The sequence below is a fragment of the Piliocolobus tephrosceles genome, chromosome 1 (assembly GCF_002776525.5).
Source record: "Piliocolobus tephrosceles isolate RC106 chromosome 1, ASM277652v3, whole genome shotgun sequence".
NCBI lineage: Eukaryota > Metazoa > Chordata > Mammalia > Primates > Cercopithecidae > Piliocolobus > Piliocolobus tephrosceles.
Genome location: NC_045434.1, coordinates 153,072,066 through 153,096,097, shown reverse-complemented (window position 1 = coordinate 153,096,097; position 24,032 = coordinate 153,072,066). Strand labels below are relative to the sequence as shown.

The following is a 24,032-nucleotide window of genomic DNA, read 5'->3' as shown; positions in this document are numbered from 1 at the left end:
GTCACCTTTGTTCCAGGTTTCAATGAGTTTCTCCTTCCCATCTGAGACCACTTCAGCTTTAATTTTATTGTCCATGTTGCTATCAGCATTTTGTGAAAAGCCATTCAACAAGTATCTAGAAATTTCCAGTTTCCCACATTTTCCTGTCTTCTTCTGAACTCTCCAAACTGTTCCAACTCCTTGCCATTACCCTTTTCCAGAGCTGCTGCCACATTTTTGGGTATCTTTCCAGCGGTGACCCACTCTACTGGTACCAATTTACTGTATTAGTCCATTTTCATGCTGCTAATACAGACATACCCAAGGCTGGACAATTTACAAAACAAAGAGGTTTATTGGACTCACAGTTCCACCTGGCTGGTGAGACCTCACAATCATGGTGGAAGGTGAAAGGCATGTCTCACATGGGGGCAGACAGGAGAAGAGAGCTTGTGCAGGGAAACTCCCATTGTTAAAACCATCATATCTTGTGAGACTTATTCATTATCATGAGAATAGCACAGGAAAGATCCACCCCCATGAGTCAATTATCTCCCACCAGGTCCCTCTTACAACACATGGGAATTGTGGGAGTTACAATTCAAGATGAGATTTGGGTGGGAACACAGCCAACCACATCACCTTGGTTGCCAGTGCAGGATTCACATGCTGTTTTGGTTCTTCTGGGTAGGAGCCTGCAACTGCTGCTGCTTCTAGTTGGCCATCTTAACCCCACCCCTCTACAGTTTTCTTTAGAAACATAATTTTCCCTCTCCTGCTTCTCATTTCTACCAAATACAAGTCACAATAGGAATAACTTATTTGCAAAATTTATTTTAGTCTTATTATACTTGGTTTGATTATTTTTATAGTAGTATATGCAAATAGTTATTGGCTATATAGACTCTTTTAAAATTGGCTTTGCTGGACTTTTTTTCATAAGTAATTTTAAGTTATTTATGTTTCTTCATAAATAATTTTAAGTTAGACTTTTAAAAGCTTCTTGATCCAAGCCAAAACTTTATCTATGTCTGCAGATACCTGTATGAAATGGGTAAATTCCTCTCTTTTTGAGGTTCTAAAATAACTTGGTGTTCCTGGGCCTGTTAGAAAGTGGCATTCTTTACTTACTATAGGAATTTTGTAAAGAAATTATATTATATAAAGGAAGTATCAGAGCAGTCTTTTCAAGGATCCTTTTCTCACCTCTATAAAGTCAACCTTAATTCTTAAAAGTAGTCTGGTCATATCTGGAAAATATGACATTTCAGTCAAAGCCTTGGTAAAATAACCAGTGTTTTGTATTGTGTCCTGTTATAAAAGGTTATAAAAGAGAACAAATACTTATTGAGCTTATTCAAGTAATTCTAATGCCATAAATTAAGAATATTCATACCTGGGTGATGGGATCATGTATACCCCAAACCTCAGGGTTACTCAGGTAAGAAACATGCACATATAACCCCTGAATCTAAAGTCAAAGTTGAAAAAAATACTCAAAAATATTTTATTCTAGAGAAATCAGATGGAGAGCAAAAGATATGCTTTAAATTTTCCTTACAAGAGTAAGTATATTTTGCCCAATTTGTTGTAAGTTATAAGCAGCCCAACAGAAAAAAGTTCATCACTCTGGAAAATAAAATATAAAAAGAATCAGTATGTTTCACATTTTAAAATAAAAGTTTAGTTCTCTATGATTTCAATCTCAGGTAATTAACTGTTATTCTGCTTAATATTGGATTAGAAATCCTCATGAACAGATCAGCTTTTTAGTTAAAGTCTTGGAAGATTTTTTCCAAGCTCAAAGGCATAATCTCCAAAGTTATCAGAAACCTGTACTCAACTTGTCAGAGTCCTTTCTACGATTTTCTTTAAAAAAGCAAATTTTTGACCATAATCTATTTTTTGAGAAGAATCAAAGTAAAACAATAATTACTTTGAATGACATTAGTCTTAGAACAATCATAATTAAAGACAAAATTGACAAGGAAATTTGGTTATTTCTGTGACACACAAGAATTTACCATAATAATCATAATTATTAATCCTAACATACAGTAAGACATCAGAGTTTTAGGAATTTCATGCAACTGTGGGACACATGTTAATAACATGTTTTTATAAACATAACCCACAGAAAGTTAAACATCATTTTATATTTGGCACTGCTTCTTGTATAATTTTAATAGGCTGATTATATCTCTCTTGGACTTTCAGGGACCCTAATATCCAAACTGTTAATTTGAGGTATAAAATATTAAATTTATAATTTGAAATACAATTTTGGAAAGTTTGTCAAATATCAAAGGTCTAAAAACTTGATATCACAAAATAGTTTCACAGGTCACTATAAAATAAATCATTCATTTAGTCAATGTGACAGTTCAAAGATTTCAAAAAGCAAAGCAAAATCCTTTACTCTTTTATAGAGAGAAGACTTAGTTTCCCAAGCAATCAAAATACATCAGAAGGCAAACTGAATCTATCTCTTCCTCTTTCCCTCTTTTTGTTTGTGCTTATTCAAAAAGTAAACAAAAATATTTTATTTCTTATTATTATTATATGGAAATCTCTTTCCAAAGAGAAACCCAAATTTCACTTTTATATTAAGGTAAAATTTGCAAAATGTCTAGCCTTTCCTTATTTTAATACCTAACGTGCATTTTCAACAGCATATTTATTATCAGGGTCACTGAGACTTGCTCCCTCCAAAGCCCTCTGAAAAACATAGGCTTCTTGCATGTGTTAACAACGTGTGTTGGGGGTTTTTTGTCTCTATGTTTAATGCTGAAGTCTGTTTCTTTGGGACACTTCAAACTCTCTGATTCATAGCCATGTGAACTACCCCTCTGCTTTCTGCTGCAAACAGGAGAAAGTGCTGCAAATAAAAAATTCTTTAAAGTCCGTCTTATGGTGTGAGCTTAAAACAACTTTTTTCCTACTTACACTATCTTCCCCCTCAAATGAATAAAGATATAAACATCATCACAATTTCTATGTTAAATGTTCTCATTATTTAACTATGTTATACTGCACTTCAGGCTGGGCATGGTAGCTCACGCCTGGAATCCCAAAACTTTGGGAGACCAAGGCGAGACCCAGGAGCTTGAGACCAGCCTGAACAGCATAGGGAGATCCCATCTCTAAAAGTAACAATAAAAAAATTAGCCAGGAGTGATGGTGCACACTAGTGGTCCCAGATACTCAGGAGGCAGAGTTAGGAGGATCACCTGACCCTTGCGGGGAGGGCTGAGGCTACAGAGAGCCATGATTGGGCCACTGCACTCCAGCCTAGGTGACAGAGTGAGACTCTATCTCTCTGTGTGTGTATGTGTGATACATAAACACACACACATACACACATATATACATACATATATATACACACACACATATATATTGCACTTCCAAATCAAAAAATAATTTTATTCACTCATTCTAAAGTTAATTGTAATAAAACCTAATAAATACATTCTTAGTCAGTTTGAACACGAGGTAATATGGTTGTTTTATAAGGGGCACTTCCTGCTTCGCTCAGCACTTCTTCCTGCTGCCTGTGAACAAGATGCCTGCTTCCCTTTCACTGTCTGCCATGATCGTCAGTTTACTGAGGCCTCCCTAGCCATGCTGAACTGTGAGTCAATTAAACCTTTTTCCTTTATAAATTACCCAGTTTCAGGTAGTTCTTTATAGCAGTATAAAAATGAACTAATACAAAGGTAAGATTACTATAAATCTTTCATAATGCTTTACAATATTTTCCATTCTCTTTTTTCAGCTTTCTATACATTGTTTTATTTATCATTATTTTTGGTTACTTCATTTAAAACAATCCTTAAAGCCTTTAACTTAGGCAAAAATATTTTTCCTTTAGCAAAAATCACATCATTATCATGTCTTCTTACAATCTTTTTAAATCAAAAACACATCCTGCTTTTCTTATACACTTTGTATATAGAATTGTTTATCTCATGTCTAGTGCTTTTGATTATATACATTAGTTACAGTGTTAACTGTTACTAACCTTTGTTTTTAGTGAAAAACTTAGAAGGTAAATACTTTTAAAGATGCAGAACCCAGGACAAAGCCACGGAACTTAGATATAAACCAAGGTAAGATTTGTTATGTAAACTTTAAGCCATTTTCTTCTCCATCTTAAAAGTTTGTAGAAGTTTAGGTGCACAGAGGGAGATGCTCTCACAAATGGAGATTTTTGTTTATTGATGTAAATTTATTTTCGAAGAGTTTCATAATAGCTAGATAAATGTCAGAAAGTTGTATTTTGGCTTTTTAACTTAGTTTGTATCTTAATTACATTATTGGCTCCCAGGTGGAGCCCTTTAATGAAAAGAAAGAAAGCATGCGGTTCATAGTGCTAAAAATTTAAATGTGAAAAGCAGGCACAGATGGAAGGTAGAAAACAGGTCCCTCAAAATCAGGGATCTCATTTTTACATTAAACTCTGGGTCCCAAAAGTAGGGAAACACCATGGGACTAGAGAGTGCAATGCTTCCACGGAATATCTAGCTGCAGCACATTCTCATTCCTTAGAGGCTGGTGGGCAACCCACTGTCAGTCAGCCCACTCTGTAATCACCTCATTCCTCATGAGTCTTATGCCTCAGTGGGGGATGTTTCCATAGCCTCTAAGGGTCTCCAAGTCAGCCTTTCCTTATCCAAATGCACAAAGAGACAAGTAGCCCCCTGTGGTGATAATCATTGATTGCCAACAACTGTCATTAGCCATTTCTAACACAGTGAATAGTTCTATTTTCCAAATATTTGTGAAACCAGAACTCTAACCCGTTGACATTCTTTGAGAGTAGAATTTGGAAGAATATATTCTGAAGAAAGTTCCTAAAAGCATAACTTATGCAGGAATGTATGAAGCAAACTAAGCAGAATATATAATTGTGTTACATATAACATCCTCTTTTGTGACACTAAGTAATTGTTCCACTTTACCAGATCAACTGCAGCAGTACACAACATAATGCAGTCATTTCTTTCATTTAAAAAAGCAACAGGCCAGGTGTGGTGGTTCAAGCCACCATTTTGGTGTGGCTGAGGCAGGCGGATCACGAGGTCAGGAGGTCAAGACCAACCTGGCCAACATGGTGAAACCCCGTCTCTACTGAAAATACAAAAATCAGCTGGGCGTGGTATCAGGCACCTGTAACCCCAGCTACTCGGGAGGTAGGCTGAGGTAGGAGAATTGCTTTAACACAGGAGGCGGAGGTTGCAGTGAGCTGAGACTGCACTCCAGCCTGGGTGACAGAGCAAGACTTCATCTCAAAAAATATATATAATAATAAAATAAAATAAATAGAAATCTCTTTATTGACTGCACTCAATTACCATCTCAGTTTTCTGACGTCCTGTTGTGCTCATCTGATTTAAAAAGTTGTCTGTATGTGCTGTTTTGTGCTGAACTGTGTATTCCCTCTAAATTCATACATGGAGTCCCTGACTCCCTAGTATCATAGAATGTGACTACATTTGGAGACAGGGCCTTGATTAAGTTAAAGCAAGGCCATTAGGGGAGGCCATAATCCAATGTGACTAGTGTCCTTAAAGAAGAGGAAATTTCAACCCACAGAGAGACACTAGGGGGATAGGCACAGAGGAAAGACCACATGAGGATACCATGAGAAGGCAGCCCTCTGCAAGCCAAGGAAAAAGGCCTCAGGAGAAACCAGACCTGCCAACACCTTGATCTTTGGACTTTCAGCCTTCACAATGGTGAGAAAATACATTTCTGCTGTTTTAACCCAGAAGTCTGTGATATTTTGTTATAGTAACCCTAGCTGCCTCCAGTTCGTCTCTTCCTTTTCCTCTTGAGCCTACTCCACCTGGGTTTTTACCAACACAGCTCTTCCAAAATGACACACAGCAAGGATAGCACACCGCATGTGATACAGTTGATTACTCTTTCTTCCTTAAAAACCACTTCTCGCCCGTCCCGTCCGGCCCCGTCCCGCCGCCTGCCAGCCAGCCATGAGCTCCACGCAGTTCAACAAGGGACCTTCGTACGGGCTGTCGGCCGAGGTCAAGAACCGGCTCCTGTCCAAATATGACCCTCAGAAGGAGGCAGAGCTCCGCACCTGGATCGAGGGACTCACCGGCCTCTCCATCGGCCCCGACTTCCAAAAGGGCTTGAAGGATGGAACTATCTTATGCACACTCATGAACAAGCTACAGCCGGGCTCCGTCCCCAAGATCAACCGCTCCATGCAGAACTGGCACCAGCTAGAAAACCTGTCCAACTTCATCAAGGCCATGGTCAGCTACGGCATGAACCCCGTGGACCTGTTCGAGGCCAACGACCTGTTTGAGAGTGGGAACATGACACAGGTGCAGGTGTCTCTTCTCGCCCTGGCGGGGAAGGCCAAGACTAAGGGGCTGCAGAGCGGGGTGGACATCGGCGTCAAGTACTCGGAGAAGCAGGAGCGGAATTTCGACGACGCCACCATGAAGGCCTGCCAGTGTGTCATCGGGCTGCAGATGGGCACCAACAAATGCGCCAGCCAGTCGGGCATGACCGCGTACGGCACGAGGAGGCATCTCTATGACCCCAAGAACCATATCCTGCCCCCCATGGACCACTCGACCATCAGCCTCCAGATGGGCACAAACAAGTGTGCGAGCCAGGTGGGCATGACGGCTCCCGGGACGCGGCGGCACATCTATGACACCAAGCTGGGAACCGACAAGTGTGACAACTCCTCCATGTCCCTGCAGATGGGCTACACGCAGGGCGCCAACCAGAGCGGCCAGGTCTTCGGCCTGGGCCGACAGATATATGACCCCAAGTACTGCCCGCAAGGCACAGTGGCCGATGGGGCTCCCTCAGGCGCCGGCGACTGCCCAGACCCGGGGGAGGTCCCTGAATATCCCCCTTACTACCAGGAGGAGGCCAGCTACTGAGGCTCCCAGCACGCTGTCTTCCCACATCGTCTCCCTGTCTGGGTTTCTGGGTTTTTCTGTGTTTTCATCTTTGTTTTTTTTCTTAGCTGGTTCAGTGCTGCCAATCAACCAAGGGTCTGTGAGTGGCAGCGTGGGATCAGGCAGCAGAGCTTTTTTCCCCTTTGCCTTGGTCCTTCGCAGGGCTGAGCCACCGGGCTGTGGGGGAGGGAGGTCAAGGCCATATCCCGATAATGTGTAGGGCGTGTAGGGCGAGGGTCCCTGCTGGCACATTCAGGCTGTGCTGCGGAGAAGAGACTAACCGGTTCCCAAAGGTTTCTGGTTGCCTCGCCTCTTCCCGCTTTTGTCAGCTGAGCAGTTTGTGGTTTCTCTGCAAGTTTCAGGAAGTCTTCACAAAAGAAAAATACGTTTTGTTTTTTATTCCTGAGGAATGGGGCAGGGACAGTGGAGAAGGTGCTGGGAAATCAGTCACCTGGGAAAGGGGGCCCTGCCATGATGCTAAATATCTCCGGCTCCCAAGTGACTGGATTTCCCCAGGACCAACAGACCTCAGACCCTCAGATCTGCCCCCGGGGCCAGGTGGGGAAAGTGAAGGCCGTACAGGGAAGTGAAATTCTGAGTTGTTGGGGCTAAGCCTGATCCCTCTCCATGCTACCCTCCCCCAACCCACTCTGGCCTCAGTAGGTTTTGTTTTAGTTGTGGCTGTCACCCAGGCTAGAGTGCAGTAGCGCAATCTCGGCTCACTGCACCTCCACCTCCCGGGCTCAAGCGATTCTCCAGCCTCAGCCTCCCGAGTAGCTGGGACTGCAGGTGCTCCACCACGCCCGGCTAATTTTTGTATTTTTAGTAGAGACGGGGTTTCTTCATGTTGGCCAAGCTGGTCTCAAACTCCTGGCCTCAGATGTGATCCACCTGCCTCGGCCTCCCCAAGTGCTGAGATTAGAGGTGTGAGTCACCATGCCTGGCCCCTCAGTAGGTTTTAAGGAGCCCCCAACCCTCCTTTCTGCGCTCGACAAGCTATACTTCTCCATCTTCCCCCGGCCACACGCCCCGCCAAGTACTGCACAGGGACTCCCACCCAGGGGCCCTGCTCCATGAGATAATGTGAAATACGATTGTGGACCAAACGCAATAAAACCTCTGTTTGTAAGAAGAAAAAAAAAAAAAAAAAAAAAAAAAACACTTCTCACTTGGCTTCTAGGACACCAAACTCTACTGGTTTTCCTCCTACTTCCCTGACCATACCTTCTCGGTCTTCATTCAGATTTTTCCTTGTCCCCCTAACCTCTTGAACAACCCTCTCACCCTGGGATTCAGTACTCCACTTTTCTTCTGCTCTCTCAGCCCATTATTATCTAGCTTGCATACTTATTATTATTGTCTAATCCCAACACAGGAAGGTGAGGATTTTTTGTCTGTTTTATCCACTGATAGATTACCACCTAGAACAGTTCCTGGCACATATTAAGTAAGCACAACAAATGCTTTTTGAATGAATAAATTAGATGAAGTCAACCGATACACTTAAGAAAATGGTATTTTGTTTAGTGTAGGGTCCTGCCTTTCTCATTAAGTTCTCTTCTGATGAACTTTTCTTGTGTTTCTTTGTTTGGAAGCAGGAGAGGTTTATTTCAGTAACATTCTGGAGTTTTAGGATAGTCTAGTGTGAAGAGCATGGGCTTCAGACCAGATGTTGTAGTTTCACTGGTTTAACCTTTCTGTGCCTGTTAACTCAAATTTGAATAAAAGCTAATAATTATTTCTCCCCATAGGGTTATCATGAACGTTAAGTGAGAGAATGGCTATGTAACACAGAGCCTCTTGCCTTACAAGTCCTCAGTGTTATCTTCCATCATCGATATGATTAGAATATGTGCAGTAAAATACATCAGTTTCTTGAATAGAGGAATCTTGGCTTTTCTTTCTTTTTTTCCCCCACCAGTTGTTATTATTGAAATCTGCATAATGAAGACACTCAGAAATTCTCCCCAATAACCTATCAGCAACTCCCTAACTACCTAGGAGTAAGGAGACAATGGAGTCCCAAAGGTACAGACATCGCTGTAGAAAAGTGCCAGCACTCATTTCTATTTCTCTATTCAAAGCTTCACATGATGTCCAAAATATCTCTTGTAATTCTGTGAAAAAAGATGGAAGACAATTTGGAATCCTCTTCAAGTTTAAGAGTTATGAGTTAATTAAAATTATTTTTTGATTTGGAAGTGCAGTATATGTGTGTGTGTATATATATACGTATGTATATATGTGTGTATGTGTGTGTGTTTATGTATCACACACACACAGAGAGATAGAGAGACAGAGAGATAGATAGAGAGAGAGAGAGAGTGAGATAGAGTCTCACTCTCTCACCTAGGCTGGAGTACAGTGGCTCAATCACGGCTCTCTGTAGCCTAGGCCCTCTCCACAAGGGTCAGGTGATCCTCCTAACACCTGAGTAGCTGGGACCACAAGTGTGCACCATCACTCTTGGCTAATTTTTTTATTGTTATTTTTAGAGATGGGATCTCCCTATGTTGTTCAGGCTGGTCTCAAGCTCCTGGGTCCCGCCTTGGTCTCCCAAAGTTCTGGGATTCCAGGCGTGAGCCACCATGCCCAGCCTGAAGTGCAGTATAACATAGTTAAATAATGAGAGCGTATAACATAGAAATTGTGATGATGTTTATATCTTTATTCATGTGAGGGGGAAGATAGTGTAAGTAGGAAGGAAGGTGTTTTAAGCTCACACTATAAGACGGACTTTAAAGAATTTTTTATTTGCAGCACTTTCTCCTGTTTGCAGCAGAAAGCAGAGAGGTAGTTCACATGGCTATGAATCAGAGAGTTTGAAGTGTCCGAAAGAAACAGACTTCAGCATTAAACATAGAGACAAAAAAACCCCAACACAAGTTGTTAACATATGCAAGAAGCCTATGTTTTTCAGAGGGCTTTGGAGGGAGCAAGTCTCAGTGACCCTGATAATAAATATGCTGTTGAAAATGCACATTAGGTATTAAAATAAGGAAAGGCTGGACATTTTGCAAATTTTAAAAAGGAAATTATAGGCAAATAGGCAAGCAAGTGTAAAGCAGGACCCAGTTAGCATAACAAGTGGTTTAGTACACTTGGAACATAGTGTGGGAGTAAGGTTTTCAATATGCTTTTGTTTATAAAATAATTTTTAGATTGTTGCAATTACTAGCTCTCCCCAGTCTTGTAAGCCAAAAGTGGACCAGAGTTTTCCTTTTCCTGGTATTGCATGAGAGATTTTGGACACTACAGTGCAAAACTCTAATAAGGGAATGGATTAAAGTTGCAAGAAGAGTTTAAGCTCAGCTTTGGTAAATGGTATAGTATAAAACTTGACAGATGGGCTTCGAGTTCAGGAAAACGAGGTTCATATTTCAGCTCTGTGACTTGTTAACAGGATGATCTTAGGCAAGCCTAAATTCTATTTTACATAATGTAGAGATATTGCCTTCTTCACAAGATGGTTGTTAGGATTAAATAAAATTATGTATGGAAAGTATTTAGCACAGCACATACCATGTAATTAATGTTTGGTAAGGGTAAATGATGTCATTAATGTGGACAACAGCAATGATTGAAATAGATCTAGAAGGGAGATATTGGGAAAAAAGCTTTTTGCTTCAGAGAATGGACAAAACAGCCAAAAATTTAAATAAACCATCTTAGTTTCTACATTATGCTGAGCGATAAGAACCTCAAAGCTTCATAAGCAAGAATGTGCTGGAATACCGGAACTTCTTGCATAATAGAAGGGAACTGGAGCTTGGGAGAGTAAGAAAATGTAATCAACTTTTTGCCTTTGTACTTGGCATGTAGCTCACTTAAGAATGCTTTTCTCCAACAGATGGCCAGCTAGTGTCAAAAGATCAGTGCTAATCTCAGTGAACTCCAACAAGCTTGATTCTGGAACTTTAGAAAGCCATAATAGTCGCTTACTGGGTGAGGCCAATAACAGAGAGAGAAATAGTCTCAATGGATTGTCAAGAATGAAAACAGAGAATGTTTATTTTTAAAAGTCCTTTTGGTCTTAAAAAAATGTGTTTCTTTTGCAGTGATATTTCAGTTCTGTAGTGCCAGTCAGGTCTTATACTAGAAAGGATGTACAAATGCTGTCAGAGGAAAATTCCTGCTGCTCTGTTCTAAATTTCACAATCACCTTTTAAGACTATGCCCCCCATGGAAATGTTATATAAAGCCATCATTTTTCCTAAATTGTTTATTAAAACAATTTTTGAAATGGTTGAAGATTTTTATCTGTTACCATAATCAATACCATGTCGATAAAATATTTTCCTGCTGATCTTCTCAGACTCTAAAGAAAAGCTTTCTATCCCATAATATGCTCTGATTTCTGAAATGATTACATTTTATGCTGGCTCATGGTATAAACTTTCAAAGCCACCAGCTGAGTTGTCATTGTAGTACAGCTGATTCCTTGATTGATATACAGTGTCTGAGATGTCTTTGTTCTCCTGCCTTCCCACTGGTTACGAGATTACAGATAAGAATAAAAGAAAAGAGTGTGACAACCAGAGGAACACTGGGGTCTCTAATGATATCAGAGGTTACCTTCTCTTTAAGAGAGGATTTGTTACTTTAAAATTATTGGATCATCCTAATATGTCATGCTGTGCAAGTCAATTCAGCTAAAGACGGGGCTTTGGAAAGCTCTCTTCCTGATCCGGAGTTCATCTAATTTTTGGCTGTCGAAAATCTATGTCCTGAGAAATTAGATGTCTGGAATGATCTTTAATCTCAGTGGATGGCTTTTTTGGGTGTTGTTGGAGTGTTGCTCAATTGTGAGGAAAAATACAAATTTCCTTATAACACAGGGGAATAAAGGATTTAAAAAAAATTGTTACTTTATTATGTAAAGGAAAGTATTTAATGCTGACCTATTAGTTTGCAGAAAAGAGAGAATACTTTCCATTTGCTCTGAGGAAATGGTGGCCTGTTTTGTTTTCTTTTCTTTCACAATGAAAGAAAATTGGCATATTGAGACATTCCTTGGAAAGTGTATAGGACATCTAGAGTCAGCTTCCGTTCTGTGTATACTCAGCCTATCAAAAGATTCAGAACCAAGCCTTGATTGGTTAACTAATTTTTCTGTTTTGGAAATGCCTCTGAATCCATTATTATGTAAAATAAATAAAATTGGTTTTTCTTTCAAAGATAAACATCCACTGTGCTTCAATACTTGTCAGGGTTATGACTTCCTAGCTGCTTATTTACCATTCTTCTACAGAAATGGAAACTCTTCCTCCTCCTTTCCTCTCATCTTCTCCATAGTGCAATAGCCAGGTGAGTTTGAGAGTTGAACACTTTAGATTTAAAATCACTTCACTGAATCCCATCTGTGAGCTTTTACTCCTAATGAAATGCACTGATAGATCTCACACACTTGTGTCATGCAACAGCTATTTGGTGAAAGAAGTCAGCATGCAGATGTATCCTCTAACAAAGAAAACTAAGACAAACCATATCATATTGTATTTGAATTGATATAGGCTGAGATCACCACAGAGAAAATGTATAATCTATTTCAAACAGCCTAGGAGGAGAGTTTGAAACAAAAATCATTAGGCTGAACAGTATTCTGCTTGACAGTAAAATTTGAGTTGTTGTTTTATATCCATGAAGGATCTTATTTTTTTTAAGAAAACTTTTAAGGTTCAGTGGTACAAGTGCAGGTTTGTTACATAGGTAAGCTTGTGTCATGGGGGTTTGTTGTACAGATTATTTCATCACCCAGGTATTAGCCCTAGTAACCATTAGTTACTTTTCCTTATCCTCTCCCTTTTCCCACCCTCCACCCTCTAAAAGGCCCCAGTGTGTGTTGTTTCTGTCTGTGTGTCCATGTGTTCTCATCATTTAGCTCCCACTTATAAGTGAGAACATGTGGTATTTGGTTTTCTGTTCTTGTGTTGGTTTGCTAAGGATAATGACCTCCATCTCCATCCATGTCCCTGCAAAGGACATGATCTCATTCTTTTTTATGGCTGCATAGTGTTCCATGGTGTCTATGTATTACATTATCTTTACCAGGTCTATTATTGATAGACACTCACGTTGACTCCATGTCTTTGCTATTATGAGTAGTGCTGCAGTGAACATACACATGCATGTGTCTTCACAATAGAACACAAATAACAGTCAAGCTGAGAGCCAAATCTGGAATGAACTCCCATTCACAATTCCCACAAATAAAATACCTAGGAATACAGATAACTAGGGAGGTGAAAGATGTCTCCAAGGAGAACAGCAAACCACTGCTCAAAGAAATCAGAGATGACAAAAACAAATGGAAAAACATTCCATGATCATGGATAGGAAGAATCAGTATCAGGAAAATGGCCATACTGCCCAAAACAATTTATAGATTCAATGCTATTTCTATTAAACTACTATTGACATTCTTCAAAGAACTAGAGGAAACTATTTTAAAATTCATATAGAATCAATAAAGAGGCTGAATAGCCAAGGTAATCCTAAGTGAAAAGAACAAAGCTGGAGGCATCACAGTACCCAACTTCAAACTACACTACATGGCTACAGTAACCAAAACAGCCTTGTATTGGTACAAAAGCAGACACATAGGCCAATGAAACAGAATACAGCATGATCTTATTTCATCAGACAGTTTCGCCTTGTTCTATTCAGTCCCATTGTACCAGACTTAGGGGGTTCAGTCCCAGTGAAGGAAACTAGAATATGTCACCCCAGAATATATCTCTTTAACATAGAGAAGATAACCTCTAATTTTTTAACTAAAGGCAATTAAGAAGCAGCAAAGAGAGAGAAGCTCTCTCTAGCCTCCTTTTCTGCCTAAAGATAGGATAGAAATTCTTTTTTACTGGAGACAGTTCTTATCAGCTCAGAGATGGCACCAGAGGAATATGCAAACAAGCCTTGCTCTATTAGTTTATTTTCATAAATTTACCTTCCCACAGTTTCCCACCTCTGCTTTCCTTTGTCCTGTTACTTCTCTAAAAGTTACTGTTTCTTTGTTGAAGGTCCTATATAAGCCAGGGTTTTAAGGCAGTGCTTTGAGTCACCTTTCATTGAAGTTTCTTCTATGTGAAGTACACTGCATGTATTTGTAAACCTACTTGTTTTTCTCCTGTTAATCTGTCTTTTGTTACAGGAGTCTGTCTCACCTACAAACTTATGAGGGTCACAGAAAACACCCACAAACTTATGAGGATCATGGAAAACACCCCTACCCCAACTTAGAGCCAATCTATTCAACCTGCATTGTTAGCAGGTAAGACTGTTTGTTCAGGGCCTACCTATAATGGTAGAAAACACTTTGTTTTCTTAAAAGCAGACCTAAGAGGCTCTGACTCCTTCAAATATGCTGATCTCCTTCAAATAGGCAATGTACTGGTCTTGTTCGTCACAGTGGGAGAGGCACGCAGCTGATCCCTCTGATCCATTTCACCAACAATGCAGGAAAAAAAAAAAATTCGTGGCTGGAATTGTTATCTTTTACCTTGGAACCAAAAGTTTCACAGAGCTAGTGGGCATGAGGGCTGTGACAGACAGCTATCGGTAGGATAGTATGGAGCCAGCACATGGATATTTCAGAATAAACACTCCAGCTAAGGAGACAGAATAGCATGGCATAAGATAAAGCAAGCTTGGAGGAAAGTATCTTTAGTAAGAAAAGCTTTTCCTTGGTTCTACTGGCCCCTCTGGGATCAGATTCCTATGATAAACAATATGCTCCGTTAATTCTTTTACCCTGTGTCTCATGTAAATAATAGTGTCATTTATAGAACGCCTAATTGTGGTGCGTAAACAGGCACTGCGTATATTAACTTAAATTCTCTTCTGTCAGATATTTGTATCACATCCTTCCTGTTTACAGATGAAAACTATGAGACTCAAGAGATTAAGTAACATTCCCCAATTCACACAGCTAGTGCATATGTATTAGGATTCAAATCCACATGTATCCAATTCTTGTATTTTAATTATAATACAAACCTGTCCCATTTCCTTTCTGCTTTGGCTATTCTCTCTCCTAATAATTCTCAGGTTTGATTGTCAAGTTACTATCCAAGAGCAGAATTCTTCCTGGAGCCTCCTCACTAAAGAAGTTCTCTATACTTGTGGGTCATTAAGACAAGGACACCAACTGAGAACTGGTACTAATTGCTTGACCACATGTTCCAACGCAAAGTGGCAATGCCGATGGACCTCTGTAGACATGGATTTTTTTTAAAGTAACTTTCAGCAAATAAATAGTATCGACTCTGTGACACTGACTGAGCTTAAATTATTCTCAAGCATAATGTTTAATGAAAAACAGAGACACAGAGATACTATCTGATTTTTTTCAGTGGACCCACTGCTGGATCTGTATTAGGTCTAGGCACATGCTTAGGGCTCCAAGAGTTGTAGTTATAAATGTGTTATATTTACAGCATAGCATGATATACTTGCAGTATTCTATACTGAAATAGATCTTAAATTATTGATGTTTGGTGATGATACACATTCCAAGCCTCATAGGCCTTAGGCCAAGACATTGAAGTCATGTGTTCCTATTATGCTGTTTATAATAGAAAATACAGTATTCTTCCGATTTTAAACTCTCAAAGCAATAATGAGAGGAACCTAAGGAGACGGGCAAGAGAGGAGTTGAAGATGCTAATTAGCTGAGAAGAGAGGGTAGCTGTGAAGTCTGTCTCCAGCCACGAATCCCCTGCCTACGGTCCCTTTTTGCTCCAGTACAGCTGAAGCTGCTAAAGAGCAGACCCTATGCCTAGGAAAGCAGGACTTCAGGCCTTTTGAATTTAAAAACACACTCGAGTTGCTTTTACTTGATTAGCAGCATTCTCTTTTGGTTGACTAAGAGCGAGTCATTGAAGGAGAGGAGAACATTAAGAAATGTAAGTTATAATCTCTAACCCAAGAAGCCCAGTCAAGGTGGGGAGTCGGGCAATGTTTTAGATAGGTATAGTGTTTAACACAAGCACTTGTAAAATGTTGAGTGCCACAGTTGTGGGGTGAAATTTCAGAGGAAGGGTAAAGCATGTGATCTCACGTGCTATATTCTAATCACAACAATAGCTCATAGGTATAAGTGAATTTTTCAGAGGTCCTATGAGTGTGTGTGTGTGTGTGTGTGTATGTGTGTAACTTACATTTTCTTTTTGTGCAACTATCTCCTTATCTATTTTTTTAAAATCATTACTAATTTTAAAAAGCCTTATTGTATTAAACGTGAGGAGTAAATGAAGTAATTTATATAAAGATCTCAGTGCAGAACTTGGCACATGGAAGATTCAGTAAATAATACTGTGGCAGATATTGTTGATTGCTTACTTAATATTCATTCACTCCTTCTTTGCTGACAAAACTCCAGATTGGGGAGCAATGTGCCCAGATAGACACTCATATTTCAGTTTCCCTTGAGCCAACAGTAGCCACATAGCTTCATTGCTTGGTTCTGTGTGCAGCTGTGCTTAACACGTGGTAGATAGAAGTCTCCTGAATGTTTGGGGAAGGTTTTGCTTTCCTATTAAAAGGGGACACATCTGCCTGGTATCATCCCTGCCTCATTTTTCTTTCCTTGAATGTGGATCTAATGTCAGGAACTGAAGCTACCATATGTGACCCAAGTGTTGGGGCTCAGAAAATGATATCCCAAAGTATGGCACTTTGGCATGCTGAGTACTTAGAACTAAAGGAGATGGGAAGGCCTTAAAAGCAAAATCTTGGCCGGTTGCGGTGGCTCACACCTGTAATCCCAGCACTTGGGGAGGCCGAGGTGGGTGGACCACAAGGTCAGGAGATTGAGACCATCCCGGCTAACACAGTGAAACCCTGTCCTACTAAAAATACAAAAAATTAGCCGGGCTTGGTGGCGGGCGCCTGTAGTTCCAGCTACTCAGGAGGCTGAGGCAGGAGAATGGCATGAACCCGGGAGGTGGAGCTTGCAGTGAGCCAATGCCACTGCCCTCCAGCCCGGGGGACACAGCGAGACCCCTGTCAAAAAAAAAAAAAAAAAAAAAAAAAAAGCGAAATCTCTCTCTGACCTTCTGCCCTCTTTCTCTCCTGAAGTGAGTGGTAGAATTCTCTTGCGTAAGGTGGGTCATAGAAACTAGAACCCTTTCCCTAAAGCAAGCCATAAAGCTTAGAAAGGTCACTCTTTTCTCTTCTCTCTTAAAGAACCTCATTTCAGAGGGGTCCTGACCCATATCTGGAAGAAAGGAATTCTACAGAAACCCAGAAGAATCTGAACAGACAGGCCTTACTAGGTTTTCCTCTCAGTCTTTTACCACTCAATCACCTTTTTTCGTCTAATCACATTTCAACATGGATGTCCACTCTTTATCAAACCTAAGCATAAAAATAGACAGTTTTCGCCAGGCTCAGTGGCTCACGCCTGTAATCCCAGCACTTTGGGAGGCAGAGACAGGTGGATCACCTGAGGTCGGGAGTTTGAGACCAGCCTGACTAACATGGAGAAACCTTGTCTCCATTAAAAATACAAAATTAACCAGGAGTGGTGGCCCATGCCTGTAATCCCAGCAACTCGGGAGGCTGAGGCAGGAGAATCGCTTAAACCTGGGAGGCCGAGGTTGCGGTGAGCCAAGATCCCGCCACTGCACTCCAGCCTGGTCAACAGGAGAGAAACTCTATCTCAAAAAAAAAAAAAATAGTTTTCCCTGGGTCTTTTGGTCTTCATTTCTGAAGGTTCCTGTGTCACATAAAACTTTGATTAAACAAATTTGTTATGCTTTTCTCTTGCTAACCTATCTTTTATTATAGGAGGATCAAACACAGCACTTACAATGGGTGAGTAAGTGCTACGTTTGATCCTCCTACAATATCAAGTTTTCACACCCCTTTCCTGCCCCTACAGTTTCTGGTACCCAATGTGGGGTCATTGAAACACCTGACTCACAGCAGAGCTTGGGACAACTGACAAAAAATCAACAATAACGACAACAGAACACATCTTTTTTTTTTTTTTTTTTTTTTTTTAGCCAAGGTCACCTCTCCTGGATCTCTGCCTGTAGTGCCCAGTTAAGAATGGAAGGTAAGCATTTCTTTTTATCCCTTCCTTCCCAAATTCAGATTAGCAGGAAGAAATCATTTGTTTGGATTGTGTCTTTTCTGTAAATTTGGTTTGCAAATACATATTTGTTATTGGTCTTTTCCTTTCCAGAGACAGCCATTTCTTTCCAGTTTGTCTTGTTCTGTGTCCTGAAGGTTTGGTTTTATGATCAGTGAGAATATTCTCTCTGGTCTCTGACAGCTGGAGGGCGCAACAAGTATCAGCTTACATCAGGCAGCCAGTCTAAATAGGCTGAGAGTCTGAATGTCTTTTTTGCATGTAGTGCCAGCTCTCAGGGGAATTTGTCTTATTAGAGGTTTCAATTAGTAAGGGGTGTGTTTTTTGTTTGTTTGTTTGTTTGTTTTTCTTTTGGTCTCAGCCTTCATTGCTTAGTTCCGTGGCAACAAAGGTCTTTCTTTCGACTATCGTTGGGGGATGATTCTGGATCTTGGGAGGACTACATCTTTTTGCACCCTCTTTTCAGGACATCTCTTTCATCCTTGGTTAAGTCATAAAAGACTTACTGATTTTGGTTCTGAGTCACTTGGTAGGGGCCTCAGTTTAAAAGCATAAAAAAAAAAGCCACAAGTAGTTCAAGCAGTCGCTGTTTGTTCTGGCTGAAATCTGAAAATAAAAGATTCGAAAAGTTTTTTTGTTTTGTTTTTTTTTCTTCAAAGAGCTCTGTGGTCAGAAGTCTGATTAATTGAAAGCTGATATTTAGGCTTTACTTTTTTTTAAGGCCTCTCTCTTCTCGCTATTGGATATTGCTTCTTCCATGGGGACTTAGTTGACTGAAACTCCTCTTGTTGAATCCCTGCTAACTATATGCTCACTCCTTCTGTTTTCTTTCTTGCTGGCATGATTTTTTTGCTGAGGAGAATGTAGAATATCATTGGTTTTTTAGGGGGGTGGGAAAGGGGACTTAAAATCTTCTTAAACTGGCTCCTCTAAAACCCTTTCTTAGAAGGACTCTGGTTTTTGTGGCCAGACATTTGTTAGGCTCCTAAACCTTCTCCTAGGTCCATCTGTGTGTGTCCTTGTAAAATCCTGTAGTAAATTCCCATAATTTTAAGTTACCTCAGCATTCATTTTGAATCTTCCTCTGTGTCTCACTTAATCGACATGCCTAAGCCTAATTATCCTCCCAGTCAGGGCTCTGCCATAGAGTAGAGCCTACCATAGGCTATCTTGATAAGCCCATCTCTCTCACTAGAGAATGTCTATAAACACTCTCCAGTGAGAACTCAAACAAAATTAGAGAAAAATGCAACAAATTCAGTTGTAACAGAAATGGATAACTCATCCATTCAGATGGGTCTTTGGGGACATTCGAACAGCTGTTAAGATGACTCCTCAGTCACCAGCTTACAATCTAGTTCGTAGCCTCCATAAGATTGGTCTCTGATAGTAGGCTTTCTCTGTGCCTTTGATATGTAAATTTTCTACACTTTTCTCTAGAACTTGATAGTTACCTTTTGCAATACAAACTTCAGGGAAATGACTTTCATAGGAAAGAGGGAAAAAAAAAACTATTTGGAAACTGGTCAAATGAAAAATTTTAAAAGCCTTCTCCAGAAGAATTGATAAAAAGCTGTAGCCATCTGAGTAGATAACCTTACCTAACCCAGTTTACAGATCCAGCTAGTGAGCTTTAAATTATCGAACCTGGCATGTGGCTAAAAGTTATAGAATAGAAACTGTAAAATCTGCTTCTGTCTGTATGTTTATATCATTACATCTAATACAGACATACGTTTTTGCCTGGGTTTTCTGTACAGACAGGTTTATATTGTCTCTGTTAGATGTTTAAGGTTTTAAAACTAGAAATCTAGCCTAAAAGCAGAATGCACAGTAAAAAATGAATTAATTGCTTGATGCATGTCAGTTGCAAAAAACAAATAAATAAGAGGAGAGAACATGTTTAACTTTTTAGTTTCTTTGTGTCTGTGATTTTTTGATACTTCTCTGATTTGTCAGCAACAAAGATAAGATAATGGTTAGCTTTTTTAATGTATCATAAAATGTTCATAAACAGTTCAAGCATAATTCTTAAACATGAATGAATTAGATGAATGTGAGATAAAAGTCTATAAGTAAAATTTTCAATATAATTATGCTTTATAACATGTGTCTCCTTAAGAATAGCTTCAAAAATCTTTTTTGGTAACTTAAAACCTTAATGTGAGATTAAGTAATATGTACTTACTACATGCCTCAGTAAGGTAAAATACTAAAACATTAAGTACTAAGAATAAGTTTAGGTTTAAATATTTTAGCATCCTGTTTTTCTAAGGCATAGAGAGCTACATATATCTGAGCCTGGTAATAAGCATGAAAAATTGAGGAAATATCTTTCTGGAAATTATAAAATGGTAAATGCTGATGTAAGCCAATTTACAATACTTGCTAGTTTTCATTAGAAATCAAGGTTACTAGAGTTAAAGATTATAATTAACATATGTTATTAAGCTACTAGAAATTACAGGCATACCTTGGAGATGTTTCAGGTTTGGTTCCAGATCATTGCAATAAAGTGAGTCATACATACTTTTGATTTCCCAGGGTAATAGGAGTTATTAAGAAATTATTTTAAGCAAACAAAGAGGAAAGGGGGTCTTTGGAAAGTTTTTGTTCTTTTAAGCAGCTCCAGAAACATTTTCTGCCTAGCAGGAAATCCCTGGTTCTTAAAGCTCGGTCAGCAAGCTTTGATATGCAAATGAGCCCCTTAGAAACTGGGTCCACCAAAATATGGTAATTCCTGCCATCTTCTTCCTTACCCCAACATGTGCCAGGCAACATGGCTGCCCCCACATATCCCCATGTGTGTAGAACGTCACGGTGCCCTGCATTTGCATATTAAAAGACTAGGGTGGGAGGGCTAAGTTTTTCACAGCTCCGTGAATGTGAATGACCTGCCTGGTTAAAGCAGCCCCTGAGCCCTACGCAAATCAGACACCACGTCCTCCAGCCTCCTCATACAAGCAGCCACTTTTCTGTTGCACACGGGAGTTTCCTCTGTTGGCTTGGGAGCCCCCCTCCCTCTGTCTCTGTATGGGGGAATTTCTTCCTTCTTTCTTGTCTATTAAACTTCCCGCTCCTTAAAACCACTCCATGTGCGTCTGTGTCATTTTATCAAAATCGGCATGAGGCTAAGGACGCTGGTGTTCCTCCAGTCATCGGAGTCGTATCACTAGTGCATATAAAAGTCATGTTTATACTCTACTGTAGTCCATTAAGTGTTCAATAGCATTATGTTGAAAAAGAAATTGTACATACCTTAGTTTAAAAATACTTCATTGCTAAAAAAAATGCTAACAAAAACAAAGTGAGCACATGCTATTGAAAAAATGATGCAAATAGACTCACTCAACTTAAAAGTGCCACAAACTGTCAATTTATTAACAAATGTAATATCTGCAAAGCACAATAAAATGAAGAGCAACAAAATGAGATATGACTGTATAGAGAAACAACTCTGAGGAAAATAAGATGTTTTTGATAAAGAAAGGCACAAAAATATTTTTTTAAAAAGCTTATGAATATAACAAAAAGTTATAAAAGGCTTGTAAAAATTTTACCTTGTGTTACCAAAGATGACTGAGATTGGATAAATGTATTTATAAGGTTTTTTTTAAAGTTAGCTATTTTACACTGATCTAAATAGAATTTCTTTTTCTTAGTTTAAAATCATGAAGTTTTCTTGGAGTATTGGTCTGAGAATGTGAAGTTTTTTTTTTTTTTTTTTCCTTTTAAATAACTTGTTAGGAAACAAATATTTTGTGTTTTATCAAGATAATTTCTAGGCTGGGCATAGTGACTTACACCTGTAATCCCAGCACTTTGGGAGGTCTAGGTGGGTGGATCACCTGAGGTCAGGAGTTTGAGACCAGCCTGACCAACATGGAGAAACCGTGTCTCTCCTAAAAGTACAAAATTGGCCGGGTGTGGTGGCGCATGCCTGTAAACCCAGCTACTCGGGAACTCGGGAGGGTGAGGCAAGAGAATCACTTGATCCCAGGAGGTGGAGGTTGTGGTGAGCCGAGATCTCCCCATTGCACTCCAGCCTGGTCAGCAAGAGCAAAACTTTGTCTCAAAAAAAAAAAAAAAGATAATTTCTTATGTTTTATCTTTATGTTATTAGGTCTTTGATAATTTTTTTTTTTTGAGGCAGGATTTCACTTTGTCACCCAGCCTGGGGTGCAGTGGTGTGATCTCAGCTCACTGCAACCTCCGCCTTCTGGGCTTAATTAATCCTTTCATCTCAGCCTCCAAGTCCCAACCTGGGACCACAAGTGCATGCCACCATGTCCAACTAATTTTTTGTAGTTTTTGTAGAAATGGAGTTTTACCATGTTGTCCAGGCTAGTCTTGAACTCCTGGGATCAAGTGATTTGCACACCTCAGCCTCCCAAAATGTTGGAATTAGAGGCATGAGCCACCGCACCCGGCCTTGATTATTTTTGTTTTTATTAATAAAAAGTGAATCTTCTCAGTATTAAAAGAGCTAGGTTGTTGTTCACAATATGTAACCTCTTGCATTTGCCTTTAAAATATGTTATTGTCTTTTTGAATAGATAGCCAAGCTCATATTTAATCACATGTTTTAAACCATTTGACATTTTTGACAAACTTCCCAAAGTCAAATTCTAAATTAACTCTGTTTGACTTTGAATTAACTGTGGAATTTTTCAGTTGGGTCCCTGGAAAGCTAAAAGGATGTGTCTCTCACTTTATAAAAAAGAGATATTAAACTAATAAGTCTTATCTGATATGTTAAATTATATGGGATGCATTGTCAAATAATATTATAAATGTTGCTAAACCTTTTAAACTTATATATATGTTAATATTAACAACATCTAAGTATGTTTTTGATAGAGTGTCCCAAAAATTATATAGGATTCCTAGAAATCTGTTAGTCATAATTTTGATTATTATTTTAAAATACTGTAAAGCACAGAAATAACCAAAATTTTTTGTAAGTTGCATCATTTTTATAATGAAGTCTCTCACCTGATTTTGTACATGGTCATTCTTTGTCATTCATAGATGGTTGTTGTTTTCCTTCTTCTCTAAAATTACTTTCAGTCAGCTATAGTCCAAACTTGCTTCTTCAGGAAGATTCATGAAAAAGACTCTAAAGTACTCTTGAATGTAGGTTTCTGACAACATAAAGAATTGGACTAGGTAAGAATTTTTCACTACTCTAATGAAGAAACTGATGGCTTCATAAAACTGCTAACCAAAATCAAAATAACTAATTACATGGAATTAAATTAACTGATAAGAATGTTTTTGGCAGGGCACAGTGGCTCATGCCTATAATCCCAGCACTTTGGGAGGCTGATGCAGATGGGTCGCTTGAGGCCAGGAGTCAAGATCAGCCTGACCAACATGGTGAAAACCTACCTCTATGAAAAATACAAAAATTAGTCGGGTATGGTGACATGCACCTGTAATCACAGCTACTCGGGTGGCTGAGGCACGAGAATCACTTGAACCCAGCAGGTAGAAGTTGCAGTGAACTGGGATTCTGCCACTGCAGCCTGGCTGACAAGGTGAGACCCTGTCTCAGAAAAGAAAAAAAAAATGTTTTTATGACATTTTCTTTGAAATTTTGTTGTTTTAATATAAGTTTTGTTATTCAGATTTAAGAAATTTATTTTTGTTTAAGCTATCTATAGCTTACAGTCATTTGGCAAACTATAATTTTATGAACAAAAATACAAAAATTTATTTTTTTCCCTTGTCTGATTCCTTCAGAATTTAAAAATATTATTTATGAGTATTCTTATTCTTTTTTCTTTTTTTGTCTTTTTTTGAGACAGAGTCTCACTCTCTGTTGCCCAGGCTCGAGCTCAGTGCATTATCTTGGCTTACTACAACCTCTGCCTCCTGGGTTCAAGTGATTCTCGTGCCTCAACTTCCCAAGGTGGCTGGGATTACAGGCACCTGCCACCACACCTGCCTAATTTTTGTACTTTTAGTAGAGATGGGATTTTGCCTGGCTTCAAGTGATCTGCCCACTTTGG

At 39.4% G+C, this 24,032-nt stretch overlaps 1 long non-coding RNA gene and 1 pseudogene across 2 annotated transcripts in view; both read left to right on the top strand.

The window, feature by feature from the left end:
* The window catches only part of LOC111539709, a 120,938-nt gene that overhangs the window by 18,732 nt on the left and 78,174 nt on the right, over positions 1-24,032 (top strand). The window contains exons 2-3 of the long non-coding RNA XR_002730753.1: positions 14,074-14,193; positions 17,935-17,982. This is a non-coding gene — a long non-coding RNA (uncharacterized LOC111539709). The remainder of the gene's footprint in view (positions 1-14,073; positions 14,194-17,934; positions 17,983-24,032) is intronic.
* On the top strand, positions 5,940-8,055 carry LOC113224791 (annotated as a pseudogene). The gene has a single exon (XR_003309400.1). The product of XR_003309400.1 is annotated as a calponin-2 pseudogene (transcript).